The sequence below is a fragment of the Somniosus microcephalus genome, chromosome 4 (assembly GCF_052327205.1).
Source record: "Somniosus microcephalus isolate GS21.2 chromosome 4, FLI_Smic_1.0, whole genome shotgun sequence".
NCBI classification, from domain to species: domain Eukaryota; kingdom Metazoa; phylum Chordata; class Chondrichthyes; order Squaliformes; family Somniosidae; genus Somniosus; species Somniosus microcephalus.
The window spans coordinates 69,005,668-69,020,477 of record NC_140990.1 but is presented as its reverse complement, the minus strand read 5'-3'; the positions used below and the strand labels follow the sequence as shown (position 1 = coordinate 69,020,477).

Sequence of the window (14,810 nt, the reverse complement as noted above, 5' to 3'; positions counted from 1 at the left end):
AGGTGAGGGGAAGATGCGTTTGGTGGTGGGATCACGCTGGAAGTGGCGAAAATAGCAGAGGATGATCCGTTGAATGTGGAGGCTGGTGGGGTGAAAGGTGAGGACAAGGGGAACCCTATCGTGGTTCAGGGAGGGAGGGGAAGGGGTGGGAGCAGAAGTGTGGGAAATAGGGGTTATTGACATCAGCAGAAACAAACCCCAACTGTCAGAATGAACATGGTTCAGTCCTGGATGTGATTTACAGCAGCAATAACAGCAGAATCCAACCCCTGCAGTCACTTGTGAACTCACTGGTGTGCCAACAAGTTGGATGACTGAGTGAATCCCTTCCCACACACAGAGCAGGTGAACGGTCTCTCTCCAGTGTTAACTCGCTGGTGTGTCCGGAGGCTAGATGACTGAGTGAATCCCTTCCCACACACAAGGCAGGCGAATGGCCTCTCCCCAGTGTGAGTGCATTGGTGGTTCAGCAGGCCACTTCTGCTTTTACAACTCATCTCACAGTCAGAACACTTAAAAGGTCTCTTATCAGTGTGAACAAGTTGGTATGCAGTGAGGTTGGATGAACAAGTGAATCCCTTCCCACACACGGAGCAGGTGAACGGTCTCTCCCTGGTGTGGGTGCGCTGGTGTTCAGTGACACTCCATGAATGCGTGAATCTCTTCCCACACATGGAGCGGGCTGAATGGCCTCTCCTCTGTGTGAACAGATTGGTGTCTCAGATGTTGGGATGATTTAGTGAATCCCTTCCCACACACGGAGCAGACGAACGGTCTCTCTCCAGTGTGAACTCGCTTGTGTTCAGTGAGGTGGGAAGAACAAGTGAATCCCTTCCCACACATGGAGCAGGTGAACGCACTCTCCCCAGTGTGAACTCGCTGGTGTTCAGTGAGGTTGGATGACTGCCTGAACTTCTTCCCACAATGAGAGCAACTGAACGGCCTCTCCCCAGTGTGAACTCGCTGGTGTGACTGGAGGCCGGATGGTGAATTGAATCCCTTCCCACACACGGAGCAGGTGAACGGCCTCTCCCCGGTGTCACTGTGTCGATGAGTTTCCAGGTGGGACGGGGAGCTGAATCCCTTCCCACAGTCCCCACAATTCCATGGTTTCTCCGTGGTGCAGGTGTCCTTGTGTCTCTCCCGGCTGGACAATCAGTTGAAGCCTCGTCCACACACAGAACACGTGTACAGTTTCTCCCCACTGTGAATGGTGCAATGTTTTTTCAGGCTGTGTAACTGGTTAAAGCTCTTTCCACAGTCAGTGCACTGGAACACTCTCACTCGCGTGTGGGTGTCTCGGTGCTTTTCCAGTCACACTGACGTTTGAAATCTTTTCCCACAGACAGAACAGCGAAAGATTTCTCCTTCCACATTCAAAAACCGATGCTATTCAGGTCCTGATGAATCGAGTGACTCTGTTAGATCTTGACGTGATGTTTGGTTTGAGTTTGCGGTGTGTAAATGCTGCCCTTCTCACAGCCTGTAAAAGGAGTTTACAAAAGCCATCACTGTGAGTCCAGGATAGAAATTCAGAACAGACAATTCTAGTTTCTATGGAACATTATTTCCTCTCTTGTTCCCCCAAAGCTGTAAATCCCCGTCCCACACACTCTCCCTCCTCCCTGTGCTGAAATCCAAACCCATCGCACCATCTCCAACATTTCTTTCCTCCACTCCCAGTTTCCCCCTCTCTCTACTCTGGTTGGGTTCAGTTCTACACCCGCTGTGTGCAGAGTGAGAATAAAATCAATGAGTCAATGATTGTCTCTCCTGGTCACTGGGACCCTGAAGCCCTGCCCACTCTCTGTTCCTGCCCAAGATGGCTGCGCATGCGCCGTGATCCCGGCCTGCCCAAGATGGCGGCCAGTGACCCCTTGACCCGGGCGGCCAGGCCTGTCACCGCGGGGCAAACACAGGGCCTGTGGGCTCTTATTCGGGGCTGAGACCTACACCGGGTGTTTATGAAGCTTCCCAGCCCATCCATGGATTGAATTGCTCCTGCAGCCCACAATCTCCTACCGCCTCCTGGGAGCATGTCTTCTGCTTCACTCCGTCTCTACCTCTCGCACTGCGCATGTTCAGAGCACAGCCCTGTCCTGCGCCTGCGCACTGGGCTCCTGTAGTCACTGTTTCTATGTTTGATGGGGCACATTCTGCCACACGGGGGATTCTGGGTTACTAGACTGCTGTTAGAAACATAGAAGCATAGAAGATAGGAGCAGGAGTAGGCCATTTGGCCCCTCGAGCCTGCTCCGCCATTCAATGGGATCATGGCTGATCATCCAAACTCAGTACCCTGTCCCTGCCTTCTCCCCATATCCCTTGATCTCTTTAGCCTTAAGAAATATATCCAACTCCTTCTTGAATATATTTAATGTATTGGCCTCAACTGCCTTCTGTGGTAGAGAATTCCACAGGTTCACCACTCTGTGGGTGAAGAAATTCCTCCTCATCTCTGTCCTAAATGGCTTACCCCTTATCTTTAGACTGTGACCCCTAGTTCTGGACTCCCTCGCCATCGGGAACATCCTTCCTGCATCTAGTCTGTCTAGTCCTGTTAGAATTTTATAAGTTTCAATGAGATCCTCTCTCATTCTTCTAAACTCCAGTGAGTATAAGCCCAATCGACTCAATCTCTCCTCATATGTCATTCCTGCCATCCCAGGTATCAGTCTAGTGAATCTTCGCTGCACTCCCTCCATGGCAAGCACATCCTTCCTCAGATAAGGCGACCAAAACTGCACACAATACTCAAGGTGTGGTCTCACCAAGACCCTGTACAGCTGCAGCAAGACATCCTTATTCCTGTACTCGAACCCTCTCGCTATGAAGGCCAACATACCATTTGCTTTCTTAACCGCGTGCTGCACCTGCATGCTTACCGTCAGCAACTGGTGCACAAGGACACTCAGGTCTCGTTGCATTTCCCCTTCTCCCAATCTATTGCCGTTCAGATAATAATCTGCCTTCCTGTTTTTGCCACCAAAGTGGATAACCTTGCATTTTTCCACATTATACTGCATCTGCTATACATCTGTCCAATCACCCAACCTGTCCAAATCATACTGGAGTTTCTCAGCATCCTCCTCACAGCAACACACACCCAGCTTTGTGTTGTCTGCAAACTTGGAGATATTACATCTAGTTCCCTCGTCTAGATCATTAATATATATTGTGAATGGCTCGGGTCCTAGGACCGATCCCTGCGGTACCCCACTAGTCACTGCCTGCCACTTGGATAAAGAGTCATTTATTCCAACTCTTTGCTTCCTGTCTGCCAGCCAGTTCTCTATCCAAGACAGTACCTTGCCCCCAATCCCATATGCCTTAACTTTACACGCTAATCTCTTATGCGGGATCTTATCAAAAGCCTTCTGAAAGTCCAAATACACCACATCCACTGGTTCTCCCTTATCTATTCTACCAGTTACATCCTCAAAAAATTCCAGTAGATTAGTCAAGCACGATTTACCTTTTGTAAATTCATGTTGACTTTGTCCGATCCTGTCACTATTTTCCAAGTGCTCAGCAACTTCCCTCAACTCCAACCCTCTGATTCCTGTTTTGTAACATCTTTCCATCCATTCTGCTGCCTGGCCCTTCACTCCACACGGCCTGACCTTGGTCATCTTCTAGATCTTACTAACTGTTATGGATTGCAAGATGGTTACAAAACAGAAAAGAGAGTATGGGTCAGGAGTAGCTACTCAGACTGGGAAAAGGTGGAAAGTGGTGTTCCACAGGGATCGGTGCTGGGCCCACTGTTTACATAAATGATTTGGACTCGGGAATCAGAAGAACAATTTCAAAATTTGTTGTTGGCACCAAGTTGGAGGGTAAAGTTATTACTGAGGAAGACTGCGACAAAATACAAGAAATATATTCAAGAAAGAGTTGGATATATTTCTTAAGGCTAAAGGGATCAAGGGATATGGGGAGAAGGCAGGGACAGGGTACTGAATTTGGATGATCAGCCATGATCTCATTGAATGGCAGAGCAGGCTCGAAGGGCCGAATGGCCTACTCCTGCTCCTATCTTCTAAGATATTAATACCTTTGTATAATGGGCATGTAATTGGCAAATGAATATCTATATAGATAAGTGTGAGGTATTTTAGTAGGAAGTATAAGGAAGCCACATGCTACTTGCAAAGTAAGAGTCTAAATAGGGCACAGGAGCAAAGTGATCTCGGGGTCCAGATACACAAATCATTAAAAGTAATGACACAGGTTAATAAGGCCATAAAAGAAGCAAACCAAGCACTGGGGCTCATTTCTAGAGGGATAGAATTGAACAGCAGAGAAGTTATGTTAAACTGGTATCGAACCTTGGTTAGACCACAATTGGAGAATTGTGCCCAGTTTTGGTCTCCAAATTATAAAAAGTCGAGGCACTGGAGAAGGTGTAACAAAGATTTGCAAGGACGATCGTAGACTTACAGACCTACAGATGATTGTCCAACAGTTACGAGGTTCTTACTCTCTGTGTGGGCGAGAGCAGGGACTGCAGTGAGGATGAGCAAACTGACCATTGCACTGTGGTACAGGGAGCCATTCAAGTGGGGGGAGCAAAAAGAAATGTGGTAGTGGTAGGGGACAGCATAGTTAGGAGGATAGGCACTGTTCTCTGCAGCCAAGAGCGTGAGTCCCGAAGGCTGTGTTGCCTGCCCAGTGACATGGTAAAGGACATTTCCTCTGGGCTGGAGAGGAACTTGGAGTGGGAGGGGAAAGACCCAGTTGTAGTGGTCCATGTAGGTACCAACGACATAGGTAGGACAAAGAAAGAGATTCTACTGAGGGAGTATGAGCAGCTAGGGGCTAAATTAAAAAGCAGAACCACAAAGGTAACTACCTGGATTACTACCTGAGCCACGTGCAAATTGGCATAGGGTAAATAAATCAGAGAGATGAATGAGTGGCTCAAAGATTGGTGTGGGAGAAATGGGTTTTGATTCATGGGGCACTGGCACCAGTACTGGGATAAGAGGGAGCTGTTCCTTCAGGACGGGTTTCATTTGAACCAGGCTGGGACCAGTATCCTGGCAAATCGCATAACTAGGGCTGTAGATAGGGCTTTAAACTAAATAGTGGGGAGGAGGGATATGCTGAGTCAAAGAAAAATTAGAAGGCAAAAGTGCAGGGTAGTGATAGGGGTAATGATAACCAGAGTGTGACAGGAAGGGACAGAGCATATACACATAAGGGTGCATCTGAAAGAGGGGTCAGAGTTGGGAAAAATGGTAAAAAGACTAAATTAAATGCTCCATATCTGAACGCATGCAGCATTCATAGCAAAATAGATGAGTTGACAGCAGAAATAGAAATAAATGGGTATGATCTGATAGCTATTACAGAGACGTGGTTGCTGTAGTGTATGTGCCTTTAAGTCAGAACTACTTTTACAGCTCCTGTATACTGTAGTACCGGCAGTGACCACACCGGTATATAAGCTTTGCGCATGCCTCTGTACCCCCAGTCTAGAGACTACCCTCCTCCAGTAAAGACCTGTTATTTGTTAATGTACAGCATCCGTGTGATTATTTAATAATAGTATATCCACTGAACCACGGATCCAACAATGGTGATGAGTGTCGATTCGAATCTACCTGCAACATAAAAAAAAAAATAGTCGAGGCCAGGAACACAGGCGTTGACCACGAGCAACCGCCCAGCAGTTAGGCAGAGATCCAACTTTGCAGGGGAGGCTGTGGAGAGCCGGGCTTGGTTCCCCAGCCACAACAAGCAGTAAGAGACCGATGACAGGTCCAGAGCAGACCCTTCCCGAGCAGCAGCGGCTGGAGCCGACCGACGGCGGAGAGAGAGCCGAGCAGCGTCAACGGGGTAAGACAGAGGGTGAAGAGCGCAGGGCGCAGCCGGGGGTTGAACGCCGAGCGGCATCGAGGAAAATAAAACAAACCAGAGAGAGAGAGGGTAAGAAACAGCCGGGTTCGAGACTGAGCGGCGTCGAAAAATATAAAAAGAAGAACGTGCAGAGCACAGCCAGTGCTCACGGGCTGAACAGGGTCCGCGGGGCGAAGAAAGGGGAGACACCATTGAGCCGCGGAGAAAAAGGAAGAGCGCGGGAGACGCCATTGAGCCGCGGAGAAGAAGGAAGAGCGCGGGAGACGCCATTTTTAGAAGCCGCAGCGGAGAAGAAGGGCGAGCGCGGGAAGGAAGGAAAGCGCGGGAGACGCCATTTTGTGCCAGCGGAGAAGAAGGGGAAGCGCGGGAGGCGCCATTTGTGATAGTTAACACACACCCAAGGATGTCGAAGAGTGGCAGTATCTCTACGTTCGACAATGAAGTCGAAGTCGAAGATTGGGCGACATATGTGGAACGTATTGAGGTGTACTGCAGGGTGAATGAAGTGCCAGATGCTAATAAAGCACTGGTTCTGTTAAATTCCATGGGTGCATAAACTTATGGGTTACTGCGAAATCTAATAACCCCAGAGAAGCCGGTAAACAAGAATTTTGAAAGCATAGTAGAAATCCTACAGGACCACTTAAGCCCCACACCGCGGCTGATAGCAGAACGATTTAAGTTCCATAAAAGGAACCAACAAAAAGACGAAAGCAATGCTGAGTACCTAACGGAACTGCGCAAGCTATCGAAACACTGCCAGTTTGGAGCGGGACTAGTAGACACGTTAAGGGACAAGTTTGCGTGTGGGCTACAAAGTGAAGGAACCCAGAAACGGCTTCTATTAGAAAAGGACCTTACGCTGGACAAAGCTTTCAGTATGGCAGTATCACACGAAGCAGCCGCAAGGGGCGCTGCAGAGATACAACGGAGACCGCAAGAATATGGCACCAATGAAATGTCCTATGGAACAGGGAAGTGCTATCACTGCAGCAGAACAACACATGACCAGAAAGATTGTTGGTTCAAGGACCAAGTGTGCAGACAGTGTGGGAAAGCAGGACACATAGCAAGAGCCTGCAGGTCTGGGAAGAAAACCAACAGTAAGAAATCTCCACATGAGAAGTACAAAAAGGTACACCAGGTGATGGACAGTGGTTTAGACGAACAGAAAAGTGACACAGACTCCGGAAGCAAGGAGCTGGGTTGTCCGAAACTACATAAGGTAACCGAAATGGAGGATCACCAGACTATCTGGGTTACACTCAAGATAGACGGAGTCCAAGTGGAAATGGAATTGGACACAGGGTCAGCTCTAACAGTCATAAATCAAAGAGACTACAAGCGGCTATTTTCACACATACCCTTGAAAGCTACAGAGATTGTCTTGAAGACGTATACGGGGCAAAAAGTCTCCCCCAAAGGAAAAATAAGGGTGAAAGTGACATATAAAGGCCAGGAAATACCTAAAATGGATATATATGTATTGCCAAATGGAGGACCACCACTGCTAGGACGTGAATGGATCCGGAAGATACAATAAGATTGGCATTCTATACAGGCACTGAATGTTGAGGCCAAAAAGGATGACAACGTCACACCTGGACGACTGTCAAAAATGCGAACTGACGCAAAAGAAGTGTTCCAGGAGGGACTAGGAACACTAAAAGGAATAACAGCAACGATTAAAATAGAGGAAAATGCAAGCCCAAAGTTTCTGAAGGCCAGACCAGTGCCTTATGTGATCAGACCAGCTGTTGAAGCAGAGCTGGAAGGGTTGGAACATTCAGGAGTACTGTACAAAGTGGACTGGAGTGAGTGGGCTACACCCATTGTTCCTGTAATGAAGAGGTCGTTGAGTAATACTCCTGGGGAACCAAAGAAGGTCCGCATCTGTGGGGATTTTAAGGTGACAGTGAACCCAATCCTTCACACGGTGCAATATCCGCTTCCACGAATTGAGGATATTTTCGCCTCGCTATCTGGAGGTAAACGCTTCACCAAAATTGATCTAGCCCAGGCGTACTTGCAAATGGAGGTAGAAGAAGCTTCAAAACCTTACCTTACGATCAACACATAAAGGTCTCTATCAATACAACCGGCTGGTGTTTGGAGTAGCCTCGGCTCCGGCTATCTGGCAAAGGGCGATGGATCAGGTCCTGCAAGGGATTCCAGGGACCCAGTGTTATTTGGACGACAGCTTGGTCATGGGCGAAAATGATTAAAGGAGTATGGGCTACGAGCTAATCGCCACAAGTGCGAGTTTTTCCAGAAACAGATCTCGTATTGTGGTCACGTCATCGATGAAGAGGGGTTACATAAGTCCCCTGACAAGATTGAGGCAGTAGTCAAGGCTCCAGCACCGGAAAATGTGTCACAACTGAGGTCATTCCTCAGGCTGGTAAACTACTACCACAAGTTCATGCCAAATTTGTCTACGGTATTACACCCGCTGAACACCCTACTGCAAACAGGGGTACCATGGAAGTGGGATGACGAACGTAGACGAGCTTTCCAGAAGTGTAAAGAATTGATCACATCAAAAGAGGTGTTGGCCCATTTCAACCCAGCACTACCAATTCATTTGGCATGTGATGCATCACCCTACGGTATTGGAGCGGTGCTGTCGCACAAATTCCCAGACGGGTTGGAGAGGCCAGTAGCCTTTGCGTCTCGGTCACTAACCTCAGCCGAGCGCTACTACACCCAGATTGACAGGGAGGCCCTCAGCCTAGTATGGGGAGTAAAAAAATTCAACCACTATCTGCATGGGCAGAAGTTCACCTTGCTGACTGACCACCAACCACTTGTCTCCATCTTTAATCCTAAGAAGGGCGTTCCAGTGATGACTGCACAGCGGTTACAAAGATGGTCCCTGTTTCCAGGGGCAAATCAATATGAAATAGAATATAAAGGCACGAAACAGCATGGGAACGCTGATGGGCTATCGCGCCTGCCACTGCCTACTGTGGAGGAAGCACCAGCAGTGGACCCTATCGAGATATTTTATTCGTCAATAATTGAACGATTGCCAGTAACAAACGCGGATATAGAGAAGGAGACCTGCAATGATCCGACGCTGTCACGTGTATATGAATTGACGGTGAGGGGATGGCCAACACATGGCGACTCACTGTTGCCAGCATTCTCATCCAGAAGAGAACAGCTGTCAGTATGCCAGGGGACAGTGATGTGTGGATCCAGAGTGGTGATTCCACCCAAGTTAAGGGAGAGAGTGCTAAATGAGCTACATGAAGGTCATCTGGGGGGGAGTGAAAATGAAAAGCCTTGCTGGGGCTTATGTGTGGTGGCTGGGAATCGATCAACAAATCGAAGACCTGACTAAGAGCTGCTTAGGATGCCAGAAGGTCCAAAATGCACCACCACATGCCCCTCTACACCCATGGGAGTGGCCCTCCTCTCCATGGCAACGGGTGCATATTGATTTCACTGGTCCATTCATGGACTCAATGTTCTTAATAGCAGTGGATGCTCATTCAAAGTGGCCTGAGGTGATAAAAATGTCTTCAACCACTACAGAGAAAACGATTGCAGTCCTACGGACCATATTTGCCAGAAACGGTTTGCCAGAGCAGATTTGCTCTGATAATGGACCACAGTTTGTGTCCGATGAGTTCCAAAAATTCATGAAAAGGAATGGGGTAAGGCATTACACATCCGCCCCGTATCATCCAGCCACAAATGGATTGGCTGAGAGGTTCGTACAAACCTTTAAGAAGACGATAAAGGCCATGTGTGACGATGAAATTCCACTACAGCATAAGATGGACAATTTCTTATTAGCCTACCGAAACGCGACACATGCAGTTACCAACCAGACCCCGGCCATGATGTTCTTTAACCGAAGGTTGAGATCTCGTCTGGACTTGCTCAGACCAAATGTGCGAAGAAATGTTGAGGACAAACAATTCCAGCACATCAATGAGAAGCCGACAAGGAGCTTCAATGTAGGGCAACCAGTCTTGGCCCATGACTATCGAACAGAGAAGTGGCAACCCGGAACGATATGTACAAGGCAGGGGCCATTAATGTACACAGTGGATGTCGGGGAGAACATTGTGAGACGCCACGTCGATCAGATCTTAGCGTCACAGGAACGCGTCAACCCCATGTCTCGAGTACCTGGGGATGAACCCGACATACCGGTAACATCTACTTCAGACCCAGTAGCAGTGGAACCCGATGAACTACCCAATGAAAAGGGGTTAGAATCGCCTCTGCACCAAGAACAAGAACCTCTGGAAAGGCGCTATCCCAAAAGGGTCAGGAAGCCGCCCCAAAGACTGAATCTATAAATGGACTTTTGTGTTTAATGTACATGTTGAAATGTTAATTGTTATTTGAATATTAGGGGTATTACTAATCTAAAAGGGGAGGAATTGTAGTGTATGTGCCTTTAAGTCAGAACTACTTTTACAGCTCCTGTATACTGTAGTACCGGCAGTGACCACACCGGTATATAAGCTTTGCGCATGCCTCTGTACCCCCAGTCTAGAGACTACCCTCCTCCAGTAAAGACCTGTTATTTGTTAATGTACAGCATCTGTGTGATTATTTAATAATAGCATATCCACTGAACCACGGATCCAACAGTTGCAAGGTGACCAAGGCTGGGAACTGAATATTCAGGGGTATTTGTCATTTCTTATGGATAGGCAGAAAGGAAAAGAAAGTGTGTAGCTCTGTTAATAAGGGATGAGATCAGTGCAGTAATGAGAAATGATATTGGTTTAGTAGATCAAGATGTAGAATCAGTTTGGGTGGAGATAAGAAATAATAAGGGTAAGAAGTCACTGGTGGGAGTGGTCTATAGGCCCCGAAACAGTAGCTACACTGTAGGACAGAATATAAATCAAGAAATGATACAGGCTTGTAAGAAAGGTATGGCTATAATCATGGAAGATTTTAATCTTCATATTGATTGGACAAAGCATATTGGCAACGGTAGACTTGAGGAAGAGTTCTTAGAATGTATAAGGGATGGTTTCTTGGAACAATACACTGTGGAACCAACCAGGGAGAAGACTATTTCAGATCTGGTAATGTGTAACGGGGCTGGATTAATTAATGATCTCAAAGTGAAGGATCCTCTTGGGAAGAGTGATCATATCATGGTAGAATTTCAAATTCAGTTTGAGGGTGAGAAAGCTAGGTCTCAAACTAGTGTCCTGAACTTAAACAAAGGTAATTACAAAGGTATGAAGGCAGACTTGGTTAAAGTGGACTGGGAAAATATATTACAGGGTAAGACTGTAGAAAAGCAGTGGCAAACATTTAAGGAGATATTTCATAACTCTCAGCAAAGATATATTCCAGAGAGAAAGAAAGACTCTAAGAGAAGGATGAACCATCTGCGGCTAACTAAGGAAGTAAAGGATGGTATCAAATTGAAAACAAAAGCATACAATGTTGTGAAGAATAGTGGAAGGCCTAGGATTGGGAATTTTTTTTTTAATGCTAAAGAGAGAGAAGATAGCTTATGAGAGTAAGCTAGTAAGAGATATAAAGACAGACAGTAAGAGCTTCTACAGGTATATAAAAAGGAAGAGTGTAGCTAAAGTAAACATTGGTCCCCTAGAGGAAGAGTCTGGGGAATTAATAATGGGAAACAGGGAAATGGCGGAGACTTTGAACAAATATTTTGTATTGGTCTTCATGGTAGAAGGCACTAAAAGCATCCCAATAATGGATAGTCAAGGGGCAATTGGGGTGGGGGGTGTGATAATAATAATAACTTCCGGCAAGTTATGTCATCACTTCCTGTGAACTGTGAACTATGAACTATGAACTGTGTACATACCTCACTTCCTGTCATATGTCACTTCCTGTTGGACTGGTATAAATACTGGTCTGTTCAGTACTGTAAGAGGCTTCTACCAGAGGCATGGTAAAGACCTCTCTTGTATATAGTGTGTTTATAAGTTACTTAAAGCTTACTTTAAAGTTACTTGATGGTAAGACTCCTTTTTCTTACATCGATTTAAGTAACTTAGTATTTACACTCACAAATACTAGACCTTCGGACAAACTCGGAGTTAAGGATCCAGGGAACCACCCATCATGGAGAGAATCCTTAGACCTATTCGTCTGGACTTGGACCCGAATACACCAGCAGCTGGCAGGGTATGGAAGCATTGGTACTGTACTTTTGAGAATTTTCTGGATGAATGTAAAGCAGATGCTCCTGCTAGATTGAGGATACTTATCAATTACCTTAAAGTCCCCACAGATGCGAACCTTCCTTGGTTCCCCAGGCGTGCTGCTCAATGACTTTTTCATCACGGGGACGATGGGTGTAGCCCACTCGCTCCGGTCTACCTTGGACAGTACACCTGAACGTTCTAGACTCTCCAGCTGTGCTTCGACGGCTGGGCGGATCGCATAAGGTCTGGCCTTAAAAAATTTTGGGCTTGCGTTTTCTTCCATTTTAATCATCGCTGTCATGCCTTTTAGTGTTCCAAGTCCTTGCTGGAACACTTCTTTCGCGTCAGTTAGGATCTTTGACAGTCGCCCAGGTGTGACATCGTCATCCTTTTTGTCAGCCACAGTCAGTGCCTGTATGGAATGCCAATCCAGTTGTATTTTCCGGATCCATTCACGTCCCAGTAATGGTGGTCCTCCATCTTGCAATACATACAGGTCTAGTTTTGGTGTTTCCTTACCGTTATATATAACGGTCACCCTTATTTTTCCTTTGGGGTAGACTTTTTGCCCCGTGTACATCTTCAAAATAATTTTTGTGTCTCTCATGGGTATGTGTGAGAATAGCCGCTCATAGTCCTGTCGGTTTATGACTGTTAGGGCTGATCCTGTGTCCAACTCCATCTTTACCTGGACTCCTGCTAATTTGAGAGTGACCCAAATGGTTCGGTGATCCTCCATTGTGATCACATTATGTAGTTTCAGACAACTCAGTTCCCTGCTTTCAGAGTCATTATCACTCTTTTGTTCATCTGAACTATTCTCCGTCATCTTATGTACCTTCTTGTACTTTCCTTTGGTAGGTTTCTTATTGCTGGTTTTCTTTCCCGACCTGCAGACTCGTGCTATGTGTCCTACTTTTCCACAGTGTCTGCACACTTTGTCTTTGAACCAGCAATCATTCTGGTCGTGTGTTGTTCTGCCGCAGCGATGGCACTTCTCTGTTCCATATGACATTTCGTTTGTGCCATATTCTTGCGGTCTCTGTTGTATCTCTGCAGCGCCCCGTGCTGCTGCTTCATATGATACCGCAATGCTGAAAGCCTTTTCCAGCGTAAGGTCCTTTTCAGATAAAAGCCGTTTCTGGGTTCCTTCACTTTGAAGCCCACACACAAACTTGTCCCTTAAGGTATCTGCCATCCCGCTCCAAACTGGCAGTGTTTCGATAGTTTGCACAGTTCTGTTAAATAATCCGCATTGCTTTCATCCTTATGCTGGTTCTGTTTGTGAAACTTGAATCTTTCTGCTATCAGCAGCGGTGTGGGGTTTAAATGTTCCTTTAGTATCGTTACTATGTCTTCAAAACTCTTTTCCATTGGCTTCGTTGGGGTTACTAGATTTCGTAATAAACCATACGTCTTTGCACCCATTAAATGTAACAATACCGACGCTTTCTTGTCATCTGACACCTCATTTGCCTTGCAGTACACCTCTAATCGTTCGACATATGTATTCCAATCTTCGACTTCATTGTCAAATGCGGTGATACTGCCACTCTTCGGCATTTTGGGTGTGGTTTATAATAGCGTCTCCCAATGGCTTAAAATGGCGTCTCCCCCGCTTTCCTTCCTCCCCCGCTCCTGGCAGTTCTTGTGGCAATGGCGGCGCCCTGTAGGTTTCGCGCGCTTCTCCTGCTCTGCTGCCAACGCCGCTCTCGGCGGTCCTCGTGGCAATGGCGGCGCCTCGCGGGTTTCTGCGCGTCTCTCTCTCCCTCTCTCCGATGCTGCTCAGCCCCTGAACACCGGCTGCGCCCTGTGCGCTCTGCCCTCTCTCTCTCTCCACCATCGATGCTGCTCGGCCCTTTGCTGTGCTGCTCGGTCGGGCTCTAACCCACCGCTGCCCGGGAGGGGTCTGCGCACTATCTGTTGCCAGCCCGTTTCACTGGACCACATCGACTGGAAAGCCAAGCCTGGCTCTCGACAGCCTCCCCCGCAATTCTCGAGTCTCTGCTGGATGACAGGGTAGTTGCCTGTGGTCGACGCCCAAGTCTCTGGCCTTGACCTCCAATCCACTGATCTCCAGGAACGAATCCCTGGGAGGTGATGCAGAGTTGCAGGTAGGTTCGAACCTGCCTCATCGCCAATGTTGCGTCCGTGTATAATAAGACACAGACTGCAGGAGAACGGTACAACAGGTATTTACTCAACGTGGCTCACACTACTCAGTGCTATATACAGGTGTGGTCACTGCCTGTACTACAGTATACATGAGCTGTAAAAATTAGTTCCCCCCTTAAAGGTATATACATTACAATTCTCTCCTCCTGGTTCCTGGCCAAGGGGGCCGCGCATGCGCCCTGCTGCCCCCTGAGCCTCTCAAGATGTCGGCCGTTAACCCGGGCCTGTCACCAGGAGAAAGCCCCACTGCTGCCGCCCCGCTCAGGGCAAACGCCCGGCCCAGAGGCTCTTGTTCGGGGTCTGAGGCCCACCCCGGGTGTTTTGTGAAGTGGATAATGTTGAGGGCTAGAAATTCGGTTGGTAGCACCACCGATTAGCACCTAAAGAGGCCGAAAAGTGGGGCGCTAACCAATTTCCGCCCGGGCGCAGTGCGCCTAGCCACATATTGAGCATGCATTTAGTGTCGGCGCTAAATCTTAGCGCCCGCTCATGGGCACAGGCAGATTATGATGTCATTTGAGTGTGCAACACCTTTTGGGTGCCCCAGACCGGAAATTCAGTGTCGCCCACCTCCGTAGCACCTGGCGCTAATAGTGACAGCTTACC

At 47.6% G+C, this 14,810-nt stretch overlaps 1 pseudogene; it reads right to left on the bottom strand.

Moving 5' to 3' along the window:
- Positions 1-275: 275 nt before the first annotated feature.
- LOC147119144 (uncharacterized) overlaps positions 276-14,810 on the bottom strand; it is a 34,167-nt pseudogene continuing 19,632 nt past the window's right edge.